Source organism: Gekko japonicus, unplaced genomic scaffold (genome assembly GCF_001447785.1).
Source record: "Gekko japonicus isolate JY-2015 unplaced genomic scaffold, Gekko_japonicus_V1.1 scaffold4, whole genome shotgun sequence".
Classification (NCBI taxonomy): Eukaryota; Metazoa; Chordata; class Lepidosauria; order Squamata; family Gekkonidae; genus Gekko; species Gekko japonicus.
In genome coordinates, this window is record NW_015165234.1 from 1,496,013 (window position 1) to 1,511,560 (window position 15,548).

Consider the following 15,548-nt stretch of genomic DNA (forward strand, 5'->3'; position numbering starts at 1 on the left):
CTCTCTATTGAGTGAAAGCAGGAAAGTATGAAAAAGACACCGGAATAAACAGGTTCTGTTTTTAAAACAATATTTCTACTCTTTGATAAATTCTGTGTGTACTAGACGGTCTTCAGAGAGCAGATAGTTCTGAATGTGTGCATCTGTGTGAAGCGAGGGAGTTTCCTGCTTTAAAGCACCAGCAGTCAGGTTGGGCGTTTCCATTTTGTACTCGCTGTTTCCCCCTCCCAGTGAGTGTCCTTTGTGTAACCCCAACTAATTCAGAAATCTTTCTGCTGTAGTGAGGACTGCCCTGTCATGTGACAGAGGCAACTCTTGCAGCCTGTGATTGGGTAGTAGCTAATTGGTTGCTCTCTATAAGAACTCCCTGCCTTGGCGTTAGTAGAAGCTTTACTCACTCATATTGCTTAGTTACATGTGGGTTGGGATGCTGAGACTAGGCGGTGATTCAGCAACATGTGATGAAGTTTAACACTGGTATGGGCTTGACCAAATGGTATACAATAAAGCCAGCTGCAGCCAATTTGGATTAATGAGCATCTCCTAGGAGTTTGGTAACTGTCACTTTAAGATTATTTACCCAGTTCAGAAGATTGCTGTTCAGAATCTTTGACAGGAACTTGTCTGAGCTTATTTTCTTTTCTTACTACCTTGCTTTTATCACAGGAATGATGTGCTGATGACGCTTTACTTTGGAAAGTGATGGGGGGATCTTGCCTCCTGACAAAAGCATTTTGTAGTTGTGTTGATGTGGTAAAGGATTTTTAGTTAATGACAGCTGTAAAAATCTATCACCAGGAAGTATTATTCCTTTGCAAAAGGTAAGTGTGAAGTGGTGCTTTTTACAGCTAAATATCATATTTTAGTGTGTGTATGCTCAAGTTTCTCAAAATGTAACAAGAACTGCTCTGAAACAGAATATAGTAATTTTTTCAGTGTTTCTGTTTTATATTTGAAATATCTGTATTTTAAAAAAACAAGTATCAGTGAAGGGGCTTTAAGGTAGTGATGAAAAAGATGAAGTTTTGGATTAAACTATGTTTAGGAAAATTACATCATTTGGATTTTGCTATTCCTTTTATTATTTAACTGTGAATTGAGAGAGTGTTTTAATCCCAGGCTAAGTATATTATAAGCCTTGCTTGTACAGGAAAGTGACTCTCAAAATTGTAGTTTCTTTTTCTAATTGCTTGTAGTATATGTAGAGGTAGGGACACACTTCAAAAATCCTAAAAACCAAGCTATCATATTTTAACTAATATCATGAAATTCTGCTATCAATGAGTATAGACACCACCTCATCCTGTAAATAGTTTCTGTCTGATATAAAAATGGAACATTAAATAGTTTCCAATTTGGTAGTTCAGTGTAACCTAGAAATGTAAATATAAAGTATGTATTTGAAGAAAGAAAAGCTGGGAAAATGTGAAGTAGTAAAAAAACAACAACCCTAAATGACCTTTTCAATATAATAAGACTTTCATGAACTATGTTTCTCTATTAGTCATACTTCCTTCAGTTAGCTCATTTTCATCTTTTCCTTATGAACAAGTTGTATTGAAACAAATAGAGGAAACAATTAGTTTACATTCAATAAAACTAAGTGTGGCTGTTATTGGGGGGGGGCGGATTGGTGGGCAAAGTCTATAATTTTGGTTGGGGGTTTTCCCTGTGAAGTAATACTTGTTTTTTATTTTCATTTGTGCTAAATACCAGTTCTGAAATGTCCCAGTTGTTGCCAGCCTAGGTAAAACTGTGATAAGATGCTGTTTTCCAAAAGTTAATAAACAATCTTCACTATCCCTGCCCAACCTGTCATTATTTTTATTGCCATTGAGTTCCTTTATTGATACGATTTGCTTTTTTGAGACTTGTAGAAGGTAGAGAAGGAATAGTTTTGTTCTTCAATACTTTGCTTTAACTGCTGACAAATCATTCCCTTTTTCTGTTAGTATGGTATTTGGGAAATCTTTAGACAATGCTTTCCATACAAATTCCATAAAAATAAACATTGTAAAAAGTAGGCAGGAAATGCTTAATAACAGGAGCAGTAAAGAATAAGCTTTCAGATAAGCATGTGTGCTAACAGCTCTGTTCCCTAGTAAATCAAGAGGAATGTGACCCCACCTTGACAATCAATCTTTTTCTAGTTAGGGTGTGGCTAAGGAACACCTGGGAAAAGGCTCCCTCCTAATCTTAAGCACACTGTTCCAGAGGCTTTACAATGTCTTTGACAGTCATAAAAGATAGCACAGGAAGTTTTCACTTGTAATATTAATCCAAGAAATATAGATAAAATTTCCCATAACTAGTATGAAAGGTGTTCAGATGCAGTCCAGGGCATTATAACTCAAGCTGTACCTTACTGTCTACCTGTAAAAAATAATAAAAAATAAAACACCTGTATGAAGTCTTGGTTACAATAACTTTAAAAAAATGGTAATAAAAGCATAAATACTTGAGACTAACACTTGGAAATAGTACATACTGCCTGATCCCAAAAGTTTCCATTTTTATGGTGGCTTTGTATATCTTGAATTATTCTCTTTATGGCTTCATTTTGGAAATACTTTTAAAACATTATAGGTACTAGGCAGGATCAGAGAGGAAAAGAAATCTCATAAACATGCAATCTTAAATTTATCTAAGATTGGAACAGCCAGTGCAGGTAAAAGAACTGCAGACAGTCATCAGACTCTTTTTGAAATCTATTCAAGGTATGTAGTAAAGTGTGTTTACATCACCAACTCATAGACTGATTATCACTGCAATAGGAAAACATGTCAAATCTGTTGTTCCAGTTGTATTCAATGTCTTGGAATAGAGTTCCTTGAATGTGGCAGGCTTTTAGACTTCAGCTGCTCTTGACCACAGGTGTACATTGTGAAAACTGGCTCAAAATCGCTATCAAATTAAGGCTGGGTTTAATGGTTCAAAGTTATGAAAAGGCACTGTAGTTTTTGGAATATCCTGATGTGTAAGATTTCACTATTGTACAGACACAGAATAAACCAGGTAGAGGTAAGACTAGTGGCACTTCCCCAGATTATAATGCCTGTGCTGCCACCGTTGTGATCAATCATTGTAGCCCTCCATTCTTGTGATAGTCTAGCTAATGAGGTGAGGGTTCCTTCCCTCCTACAAATGTGTGCTGAGGAAGCACTTAAGATTGTATTGTATGAACGAGTGAGAACTATTTTAGTATATTCAGTGAAAGGTCTGAACCCAAATTTGCTTTCAAAAGAGCAATTATGATGCTGTTCTCTTTTAACTTATATATGAGGCTATATAAATATTTCAAGCATCATTTCACTTGCAATGTGACTTAAGAATCTCTCCCTTACTATTGAGATGACTATTTTCTTAACAAGGTACTTATAAAAGCCTGCATGTTGATTTGCTTCCTTGGGGTTGCCAGTTGGTTTCAGTGAGAGTCCTTAGAAACTCAAGTTATTAAAGTTTGTTGCATGATTTCATTCATTGGCATGTATATGGATGAATTAACAACATTTTGCATGTTATGTTTGTGGTAAAACTTTATTTAAACATTATTTTAATTTGTTTATTTACAATATTTATACCCTTTATTTCTGCCCTCATCAGGGCCAGCAAGGCAGCTAACAAATTAAAAACATACATCGTAAAATCACATCTTAAAAACTATCAAACCAACAAAAACACATCATTAAAACAATACGAGCTAAAATACACATATAAAACATGAAAACAACAATTTTAAAAAATGAGCTGGAAGGAAGGATCATTGAAGGAATGTCAAAAAAAAAAAGGCTTTAGGTGGCAACCGAAGGGGACAGATGGATCTCCCCAGAGAGTTCCAGAGTTTTGGTGCCATTAATTGGAAGGACCCCTCCTGTGTTGCCATCTGCCTACTTTCAGAAGGTGGAGGCACCTCTTTGAATCTGACTTTGATTCTGATTTGGTAGCTGCTGCACCCAGATCCTATAAGGTTAAAATCCCCTGGCAAAAGAAGAAGAAGCGCAAAGACAAGAAGACATCCAGATGGAGATCTGAGATTTTTCTATGTTAGATTTGATATTATTGCCCATATGCAAAACTAAAATTAAGAAATTTTTGTCTTTTCTGTTTGAATACTTATTACTTAGAAAGTAAATGATATATTGTAAACATGAATACGTAGGGAAACATCCAAAGCGCAAGATAGATCATTATTGTACCTTGCTACTCTGAATTTGTAGTGTGTAGATGTGTAGTTTATAGTGAAAAGCAATAAAAAATTCTATATAAAAAGAAGAAGGTGGAGGCACCTGAAGAAGTGTTTGGGTAGGTTCATAAGGGAGTAGGTGGTCCCTCAGGGATGGTGGTCCCAAACCATACTGCAATTATCTAATCCAGATGAATAATCTAATCTGGGCATGTGTTACAGTGGCCGGATCTTTTCTGCCCAAGAAATGCCACAGCTGGCTAACCAGTCAAAGTTATCATTGTGTGTTCTTCATTTATTTCCTGTTTTTAAAAAATCGTACATACAGAAAGAGTTGTGTTAAATTTACACAATGTTAACAAATGACTGCTTAATTCTAAGCCCAGAAGGTTTATAATGAAAGAATTAGTTGAATCTTGGTAATATAATGGGACAAGACCAATGTAAGTATATTGCAGCCTTAGTGAGATATTCTAATAAACATTAGGATAGGTGGTGATTTTCTTTTCAATAGGAAAATCTAGATGTGGTAGGTAATGAAAAGGAATAAATTAATACTCAGTGTGCTACTAACAGCCTACCATGAGCAGTTACGTGCACAGGAAACTTTTGCTAGCTCTCATTGTTCCTCTCCCACAGTTCCAGCTGCTAGTTGTTTATATGCTGTAACTATTGCTTGTGCATAAGATTCTCCCAACAGTTATCCTCGATTATTATAAGCAAGTCCCCATGTCACCTTACTGAAAGGACTGTTCCATGTAAAGCAGACTTTAACACTTTACCGTGTTGTTCAAAACTGATGAAGCTTTAAGCACAGAAAGACCCATATCTCAAGAAATGCCTACATGGCATGCAGTCATTCAAAATGGATGGAACAAGAGAGACCTAAAGCTTGAAGTGTCCACTGATACTCTATAAGCAAGCAAACTAATCTGCTTGAAGAACCGTCTCATTAAAGCAGATTGTACAACAGCTCAGGTGTTATATGATGAATGATGGGCTAGCTGCTTTGAATTGTGAGTCGTCTTAGAATAAACAGAGCTATTTTTTCACCTCATGCTGATGAGAATATCCATCTTTCTGAGCATACCTATTGCAAATGTGCTAATATCTATAGCAACAATAGTTCACTATTAATCTCTTCAGATATTATGAATTGAACTCTGTGTGTGTGTGTGTGTGTGTACCCATGGTTTTGACAGAAGACTACTCCTTAAAATATGAGAATCTCTTGAGCACCTATGCTCAATCTAGTAAAAAAAAGTATATTCCATTAATCTGACTGAAGTGCAAAAGTTTTTGCCTTTTAAAGGTTTTTTTGGCTTCGGACACACGTGAGTGCACAACTGCCTCTCCCAGTATCATTTCAAGCCACAGCTCCTCTCCTTGGACCAGCATCACCTGGTTATACTCCCCTGTAGGGTAGCTAGGACTGTCATTGCTACATTTAGGCCCCGGTCACACGGGAGGTTTTGCCCCGCAAGAGGGACGGATCGGGGGTGCATCAAACCGGCGTGATCACACCACAACATCTGGGAAGCGGAGCACACCCGTCCCCGATCCGTCCTTTCCGGGGGGAAACGCACATTTTAAAAAACCTAGAAAAGAGTACTACCTACCTGAAGCTCCGCCCATGGAATCGCCGGCACGCCCGTCTTCCGCAGCATTCGAGGCTCCCAGCCAAACTGCGCATGCGCGCACATGCGCAGCCAGCTGCCTTGCTCTCTGTCCCGTGGCTCCCCCCTGGCATCTGATCGTGCCGGGGAGCAACTGTGTCTGATCCCCCTGCCGCGTGTCTATTTTGCCGCGGCTCAGAAAAGCCGCGCTTTGGCCGTGCTTCCCCCCCCATGTGACTGGGGTCTTAGCATTGCTTTTTAGCTGCTTTCCTGAAGCGATTCCGAATGTTTAGACTTCATTGGGGTCCTGGAAGTTTTGCAAGGCAGATTTATTCAGGACTGTGTTTGGCAGTGCCACGTACTTTTTATTATATGCCTTTGTTACTTTTTAATGGATTTTAACTGTATTTATTGTCAAAGTAACTTACTTTGAGACTGGTTTCAGGAGAAAGTGAGCTAAAATGCTGTAAATAAATACCTAGGAAGTAGACTCCGTCTGAACTTGAGTACAGGAGAGCAGCACATAGCAGAGCTGAAAACCTCTTATTACTATATCTGGTCAGAAGACCTTAGCAATACCTTGGAAGCCACAGCTAATACTTTGAAGATTAATCTTTTCAGAACTAAATAGAGAACAAAGGAGTTCTGATAGGAGGTGAGCTGTGTTAGAAGGGAGGTTGGTTTCTGTTCTTCAGGGAAACTGCCCCCAGTAGAAGTTTAGCAAAGATCTTGACCCTCCTGATGTTAGACTGTGCATGGCCTTCCTAAGGCTAGGTCTTGGCTGAAGGAATGGTAACAAGCGGTTATGTTATATTTTCAGGTGGCTGCTGGTCCTGCTGTTTCTCAGTCTCACTTTTCCAAAAAGCTTTAAGCCATCTGCATGTTTCCTTTTGAGTCCTTGAAGAGTGCTTCAGCAATTATCTAATGCAACATTAACAGCCCAGACCTATACAGAGTTAGAAGGCCATAAGCCTATATTAAGGCTGCCTCTGTATAGAATCAGGCGATAATTTTATCCTTGAGGCCCCTGTATTTTCAGCACAGACTGAATATTGCCAACTAATGTGTATGTTGTGGCTAGTGTTTTCCTCATATGTGGAGGGGAATGAATTTTGAAAATTGATTTAAGCAAATGTGTACTTCAAGAGTTTATGTGTAGAACCCTGTTGCAAGAACTATGTAAACGTGCCACCAATTTACTTGATAAATTTAGGATATTTGCTGTAGGAAGGTTTTTGTCACTGGTATCGAAACTTTAAAAATGGTAATAATAGTCCTCTGTAGTGGATTTTCACAGAGTACTCTTAAACATATGTATATTTGTAATCTACCTCCTGTTATTGGTATTCACTGACTCCTGAACATGTACCAGTGAAAACTGCTGTGTGTATAGTAGTCCTGAGTTTTGCTTAGGAAGATTCTAAACAGTAAGTGTAATTCTTTTAGAGGAATGGTTGAATCAATAAATATATCACACAGTAAATATTTATCCAAACCTTTTAGAGCCACGTTTTCCTTTTTCTGTCTGTGATTTATGTTCTCTCTTCTCCTGTGTACCTTCTCTAGCATATTTTGAATCGAACATAACAGTTAATATGCCATAAGCTGCAATCTTCCATATTAAGAAGTAAGTACATTGGACTTCGTGAAAGTTCCTTTTTGTAATACCTGTGCAGTTCCACATGGATGTTGTGCATGAACAGTCGTGCTGCAGAGAGGATTTTTGAAGCTAAAAACTCCTAGAGTCATTCCGTCCCCCCCTCACCGTTTCCCCCCCCTTTCCAACATGATATGAGGGGGCAAAGCACCCTTCCCTCAGTTCTCTATCTGCCACTGAGAAAGGTCTGCTCACAGAAGCTCCATCGTTCATCAGCAACTACTGCTGATAAACCTACTTCATCAACCTATCAAGAGCCTTTACCTTACAGAATGGCACAAAAAGGCTCTTTTAAGAAATACAGGTCCTTTGGGTCAAAAATCCTCCACTTGGATGACCATGAACAACGCCTACTATGCCTCAGTGAGGAACGTGACACATCACATTGTTCCATCTGTCACCAATTCACCCTGGAGGCAACGCATGACAGGGCTTCCCATCTAAAAGCAGCACTTTGAGGAAAAGCTGTATCTGGCACTGTTTGAGAAAAAGATCTGAGCACTGCTCTGCCTTCTGCTACTGATAGAATGAACCAAGTGTCCTCTGTTCCAATGGTCCCTAGACTGAAACCAACCATTTCAGACCCAAATAAGCCCAAGGGAAAGTGCACAAACCAGGTCCCTACATCTTCAGAGTGAAGTTCCTTGGAATCACCACTGAAGAAGGCTCAGCACAAGCATAAGCATACAGAGAAGCATCCTAAATCCAAGTTGTCATCCACTCCCCCCCTTGTCATAAGGACCCCACAAAAACAGTCCCCCCCAAAAGTCAGTGGAACCTGTAGAGAGTCAAGGCCCGTTCCAAGAACACCTTCTCCATCAGGTCACTCACCATTTATTTATTTTATTAGATTTATATACTACCCTCCCCAATGAGCTCATTCTGTTCCATTTTGGAGAGTGCAGTTCAGGACTCAGAACTGTCTATTCTGTGTTGTCACCCCCCATACCATTTGGAATCACTTCCCCTGCTGGTTCAATAGAATTATATTTGTCATTGTCTCAATTGCCATACCAAGACCTCCAGTGATTACTTTGACCATCCATATGTTCCTCTCAGTTCTGGCCAAACAGAAGCAGCCCCATACCACATAGATGGTCCAGGTCTTCTACAGGAATCCTGTGAAGAGATGAACACCCTAGGGGAGTTTGATCCTGTTATTGAAGAGAAGGATTAAGATTATGCCTCTAGGTGTTCTCTGGAACACATTATGGTAGAACTATCCATGTACTCCCCCAGCAAAGACTTCCCCAGCAAAGAGTATAATGAGCAACTCATTCAGATTGCAAGGTCACTCAAAATTGATGTCTGGGGCACCCTTCCAAGGGCAACGGATCATGCATCCCAGTAATATTGGTCCTGTCACTTTCCCAGTCATGGAAGGTCTACTTGAGGTCACTACTGGTCCTTCGTTACACCCAGCATCAGTGTCGCCCAAGCCAATGGACTGTGGCCCAGTAATGGCTTTTCCTTTGGGGTGGCATTGGCCCATACTTAGAGATGCTACTGGAAGACAAACACAGCAGTGGGAAGAGCAGTTCTACACTCTGTATTCGACTGGGAGCTCACACCCACCTTGCTAACATGGGTAAATTAGCTTGCTAATCTCCCATGTGGGACTGCACAGGTACCATGATGATGAAAAACAGAAGGAGATAGCTGGTGGCTGTATAGAGCCAAGCAGGAATTTTGTAGAGTTCCTGGGAAATCACTGTGTCAGGAGCCTCCCTTTCACCTGCTCCATGCTGTTTCTCTGGGATGTGTCCCCCTCTTAAGTATGCCTGGTTGTAACAGCTGGTTAGGCCACAACTAAATGGCAGGAATAGGGTGGGTTGCTTTGGATAGGAAGGATTAATTGGCAAGCACCTGGAGACAGCTGCATGATGGGAGACATGTCCAAAACAGGACATTACATGCCACGTGGCTGGGTGCGGTGTGAAGGTGTGTCCTTGGTACATCTTTTTAACCTGGTAGTAGCCTTGCAGCACATCAAGGGAGAGGGGTGAAGCTGGACACCTCTCTGCACATATGGACATGCAGACGGTGATAAGCAAGGCTGGTGGAAACACCAGTCAAGTTTGGAGACAGGGTGGATCTGTCCAAAAGGCAGACTATATGGATGCATAGCACAGCCCACCTTCAAAATCATCAGCTTACTGAAATAAGCATAGATGTAGATCAGCCATTTATTTAAGCTGAATACAGTCAAATAAATAGACTTGTTTTGTCTCTTCATTTGGGGGTGCTGGGGCAATACTTTTTATACTTTGACAGTTACAGTATATTACTAGTGGCAGTCTGCATGGTCTTGGGCAAGGGCTATTAAGATATTTTGTACAAGTAAGCTTTGTCAGTTTTAATTATGGTTCGTTTTCGTATCATGTTTCCTGAACTGAAACAGCCAGTGTTCCCTCTAAGCTGAGTTAGTGTGAGCTAGCTCACAGCTTTTTAGCTTCCAGCTCACGCATTTTTGTCTTAGCTCAAGAAAGATGGCTCCAGAGCAAACTAATGTACGCAGTAGCCAAATTGCTCGCTCACAACTTTAATGCCAGTAACTCACCAAGTAGAATTTTTGCTCACAAGACTCTACAGCTTAGAGGAAGCATTGGAAACAACCACAGATCACTGTGGTTGATAGTTAGTCCTTTGGTATGGGATTGTCATAATTTGAAGACCCCTCTTACAGAAAAGGAAGATCACATACTTTGAAAACTGACAGTCAGTAAATTTAAATAATTTAAATTTGTGTTGCCATTGGAATAAGCTTGCAAAAGTAGTTTTTAAGGAAATTGCAAGAATGCATAAAATATGAGGCTATTTTGTTTAAAAAATGGTATAATGTTGTTCATTTACTTTTAGACATCGGCTAATGGGCAGCTTGCTGAACAGTGCACTCACCATACACAGAAACATTATTCAGTGTATCTAATTGGAATTAGACAATTATTTTGTCATTTATATAGCAGTGTTCATGAATATCTCTCTCTCTCTCTCTCTCTCTCTCCCCCCCCCCACTTTCCCAACTCTTTAAAAGAGGCCCTCATTCCACCTATTTTGAAGAAGTCTTCTTTGGATGAGACAGAGCTGGCCAATTACCACCCAGTCTCAAATTTTCCATTTCAGGGGAAGGTAATTGAAAGTGAGATAATCCTCACTTTTAAAGCCCTAAATGGTCAGGGACCATCATATCTGAGGGACCGGCTCTCTCACTATAATCCCCTTTGTACGCTGCACTCATCATTGCACAACTTGTTGGTGGTGCCAGACCCCAGAGAGGTCCACTGGGTTACCACGAAGACAAGGGCCTTTTCCAAGGGTCTGGAATGCCTTGCCAGACCTTCTGAGCTTCCGCAGGGCTTACAAGTCAAGGCCTTCTTCATATCTTGTTGTCTTGGCCCTCCTGGAATGTATCCACCCATTCACTTTTTATATTTTATAAATTCATTATTTATGAATGATTTTATTATCTTATATATTATGTATCTTTATATGCAATTGTTGTTTTATTGTTGTAATCTGCCCGTAGCTTCAGGGAAAGGGCGGAATAGAAGCCTAATAAATAAAATAAATAAAAAATATTCCTGTAGCTATCCCAATAAAAATGGCTAGCTTGTGGCTGATTGCAGTCGTTTATTGTTTTCCAGTGCACTGAGTCCTCAGAAAATTCATTGTAATTCTCTAACAAGTCCTTAGATTTCCTTTCATTTTCCTTTCTGTCCTCTCTGTGCACTTGTGCAAAAACCGTGGGTTTTCTGTTGCTGCTTAGTAGAATACTTTCTGTATTAATCCCTGCAAGTAAGCTCTCATTGAGAGCCAGTTTGGTGTAGTGGTTAAGTGCATGGACTCTAATCTGGGAGAACCGGGTTTGATTCCCCACTCCTCCACTTGCACTGGCTGGATGACCTTGGGCAAGCCATAACTCTGGCACAGCTGTTCTTGAAAAAGAGCAGTTTCTGTCAAGAGTTCTCTCAGCCCCACCTACCTCACAGGGTGTCTGTTGTGGGGAGGGGAAGGGAAAGGAGTTTGTAAGCCGCCCTGAGACACCTTTGGGTAGTGAAGGGCGGGGTATAAATCCAGTCTCTTCTTCTTCATTGGCTAGTGAGGTAAAGTTTACAACCTTGTTGATACTAGTTCTGAGTAGATACTTGTATTCTCTTCCTCCTCCTCTGCAGCTTCTATGGGGGTTCCCAGTGATCCCCCTTTCAGGCACTCAGCAGGTTCATACCTCCTTAGTTGCAACAGTGCTGTAGGAATATGTGCCCCCAGTGGTGTTGATCACAGTTATACAAGCAGGAGTACAATTGAAACTAACTGATGATGCAGACAGGAGAGAAGGGAAGGCCGGTTTCCTCTCTCCTTTCTGACCATATGATATGAAGATGAGTATTCATATAAAATGAAATTATGTTGATGTAGCTGGAGGAAAAAAAATAGGGCCAAGCCCATGGTGCAAGATAAGGTAGAAATATATACTTTATTACTCAATTAAATTTCCAAAAATTCCATACATATTTTGCCAACAGGCTTCATCAGGGGAATGTTTGTCTTGTAGTAGTTCTTCAAAAAGAGTAAAACAGTAAAAAGAGTAAAAGACTTTTTTTAAAGAACTGCTGCAAGACAAACAGATTCACCTGATGAAGCCTGTTGGTGAAACGCTTAGGGAATTTTTGGGAATTTAATTGAATAATAAAGTGTATATTTCACCATTGGCCATGGTCCTATTATTTATCTCCTGTGACTGGTGTGGCTCTTTAATTTCTTATATATGGAGAAATGCCATTAAATGTTTTTACACAAGAAACCTTGTTTCATACACACAGGATATAAAAGAGGCTAAGAGCATTCTACTTATTGCTTCTCTTTTTAAAACATGTAGAGAAGCACTGCTGTGGTGTACACATATTTGCTTATTTGAAAGTGCTTGCCATGAAAATTTTCCATATATGTGGAAAGCTCACTGATGGGGCGGATGTATCTGTACAAACTTGGCTCTTCTAGTTTAGGTTGAATAATAATCATTTTGTGATTTCAAATGATAATTAACTTCAGTGTTTCTTCTTTAGTGGGTAGTAAATAAGAATTTTGTGGCTGATTAGCTTGGATGTATCTGTACAGACTTGGCTCTTCTAGTTTGGGTTGAATAATAATCATTTAGTGATTTCAAATAATAATTAACCAGTGTTTCTTCTTTAGTGGGAAGTAAATAAGAATTTTGTGGCTGATTAGCTGTGTGTTTTGTGTAATAGAAAGTGCAAGTGCAGTTAATGGGGTGATAATAATAATACATATTTAAGTTTTTGTGTGTTTGGTTGGGTAATAATGTATTTTAGCTTGGTTCTGTAGACCATTTGAAGCCTTTTTTCCAGTGGCACTACAAAATATGAGTATGTTGGTTTAAGTGGTATTTGGATCTCATACGTTGACTCCTCACTATTCCTGTCCATATCTTTGGCAAAAATCTCTAAAGTGATTACATGTTGAACAGGCACTGTAAAATGAGTCAGTTCCTGTTCTTTTGGCTGGAGCTTCGTTAGGAGTTCTCAAAATGGTATTTCAGAATGTGGATGTGGTCAGCCTAGTCACTTTCAAAGCATCTTAAAGGAAACCAACATCAACTGTGAAAAGTGAACTTTGTAACAGTACTGGAATCGTCTAGTCCTTATTCTTCATCATGAGGTGTAACATAAGTCTCTGTTGAGTGGAGCTTTTATAATAAATAATATGTTGATTTCCCAGATCACTTTAAATAGATCAGAGTAGCAGTTTCTCTTAACTATAGATAAAGTGTTTGATGGTAAATTATCTTATTTAACAATTGTCTCATGGCAATTATTGTTATACACGATAGTCATATATTAAAAAAATTAAAATACTAATAATGAACATAGTGTTTCTATGCTTACACATAATCTGCCCAGCAGAATGATATCTGATTTCAAATTGAATTTCTAAATACTGCTAGTGGCCTGGCAATTGCTCGTGATTTTGTTCATTTTTAGAGCTATACCATTACCTAGTTGTTCAGGTGAAGGGGTGGCAATGAAGAAAGGGTAGGAGAGAGAGACTCTTAAGATCCATTAATTTTCTGGATTATTTGTGATGTAGGACATGCATCTATCTCCATTTTGCATAGTTATCTCCCTGCTACACAAAACCTTAGGTAGTGAACACAGGTTTTCGAGTTACCCAGAACTCTTCATTAGTCTAGATACTAAGCACAAAAAATGTGGGGAAGAAAACAGATGCTAGGGCATGATTAGAAAGCTGAAGTCTGTCTGCGGTTTGTAGTTTTCTTACAATGGAGACCAGGAGGTGTTGCAGACTTAATTTGATTACATAGTGATCAGTGAAAATAAATTTTCAATGGTACTAGTGGCCTCTGTGATAAAGAAGCAAACATGGATTTATTCCCTTTGGAAATATAAATACTTGCAGTTCATCAAATTCCTCCCCAGTGCAATCTGGAACACACAGTCCATTGGGACACAGGGTTGCAGAAAAACTTGGTGATTCTGTTTAACAAAGTTAGAAGATAATTTTAAATTATACACTAGATAGCATGTCCATAGAAGCCAGATTAGGTAGCATCCCTGGCAGTACAACACTGTTTACCCGCAGTATAACTGATAGCTCATATCCAAGATGTTAATATTATCTAATCCATTAGCATTTTCTTTAGTCTTTCACTATTCTATTAATATAATCATTAATCAATTTGTTATTCATTAAGATTCCATGAGATTTCTGTTTTGGTTATAGTACACTACACAGTTATCCTTCTATCCATGGGGCAAGATATATCCATGGTGCATCTAATGGTTTCATTCTGCTGCTCTTCTGTTCACACATGGTGAGTAGAAGTTGCCCTCCTGGTGATGATAAACTGTGTCATGATAACAGGCACAATTCTTTCCTTGTTCTTGAGCGCTTCTGCATTGTCCCAGTTGTTGTCTCCTTTGGAAATGTGCAGGCGTCTGCTGATGCTTCTGGCTTGAGAAAAAAGGCCCATAACTCTATTGCCTTGAGTTCAAAATGCGAATGGATGCTGAGATTATTTAGCGGCAGAGAAAGAAGTGTGATACAGGCAGTGAGAGATGTTTTGCAATGTTCCCCTCAGTACATTGTTCTTTCTTTACTAGACTTCCTGGGAAATTGTTGATTAAAGAAGCACAGCAGTTAGGTAAAGAGTATATAGAGCCATCTCAAACCTTCCTACCGTCCATATTAAATCACAGCAGCAGTTGGACTACTTAGTACCTACATTGTACAGAGGGTACCAACCCACTAGAATGTGGCTATTTTTCTCCAAAAGGGTTCTCTGGTCCTTGGAGAGAGTCTGTCTACTAGATCATTACCCTTATTCAGCTTTCAGCTGAAGGGATTCAGCTGTGGATAAAGTATATAGAGCCATCTCAAACCTTCCTACCGTCCATATTAAATCACAGCAGCAGTTGGACTACTTAGTACCTACATTGTACAGAGGGTACCAACCCACTAGAATGTGGCTATTTTTCTCCAAAAGGGTTCTCTGGTCCTTGGAGAGAGTCTGTCTACTAGATCATTACCCTTATTCAGCTTTCAGCTGAAGGGATTCAGCTGTGGATAATGTGTGGGAGGACTGTGTTTGGGAGTGTGTGAAAGCGCTTGTTGCAGAGTTCTGGCTGCTTGAGAGAGGGAGAGGAAGGGGCATTGTTTGACTGTGATTGACTGTAATTATTTAAGTATTTAAGAAAGCACTTTGCCAGAGGCACGAACCTCTGGCACAAGCCGAAGGGCGAGCTAAACAGCTCTTTGCTCTTTGCCTGTGGCTCTTAGCCTAGGGACTCATAGACTAGGGGCTCTACGTAAAGTAATTTGACTTCGACAAGAAGGGGGATTATATTTACTTATTTTAAAAGAATTATGAAGCCAGAATGCCAGCAGGGGGTTGGGGGCTATCCAGTGTTTTGCACGGAGTGTCACATGTATGACTATCTGCCCACTGGGCAGAAGTCTTGGGTGTGTGCTCGGTGCAAGGAGCTCCTGGTTCTCAGGGAACGTGTGTGCTCCCTTGAGGCCAAGGTGGCTGACCTGGAGAAGCAGAGACAGTCAG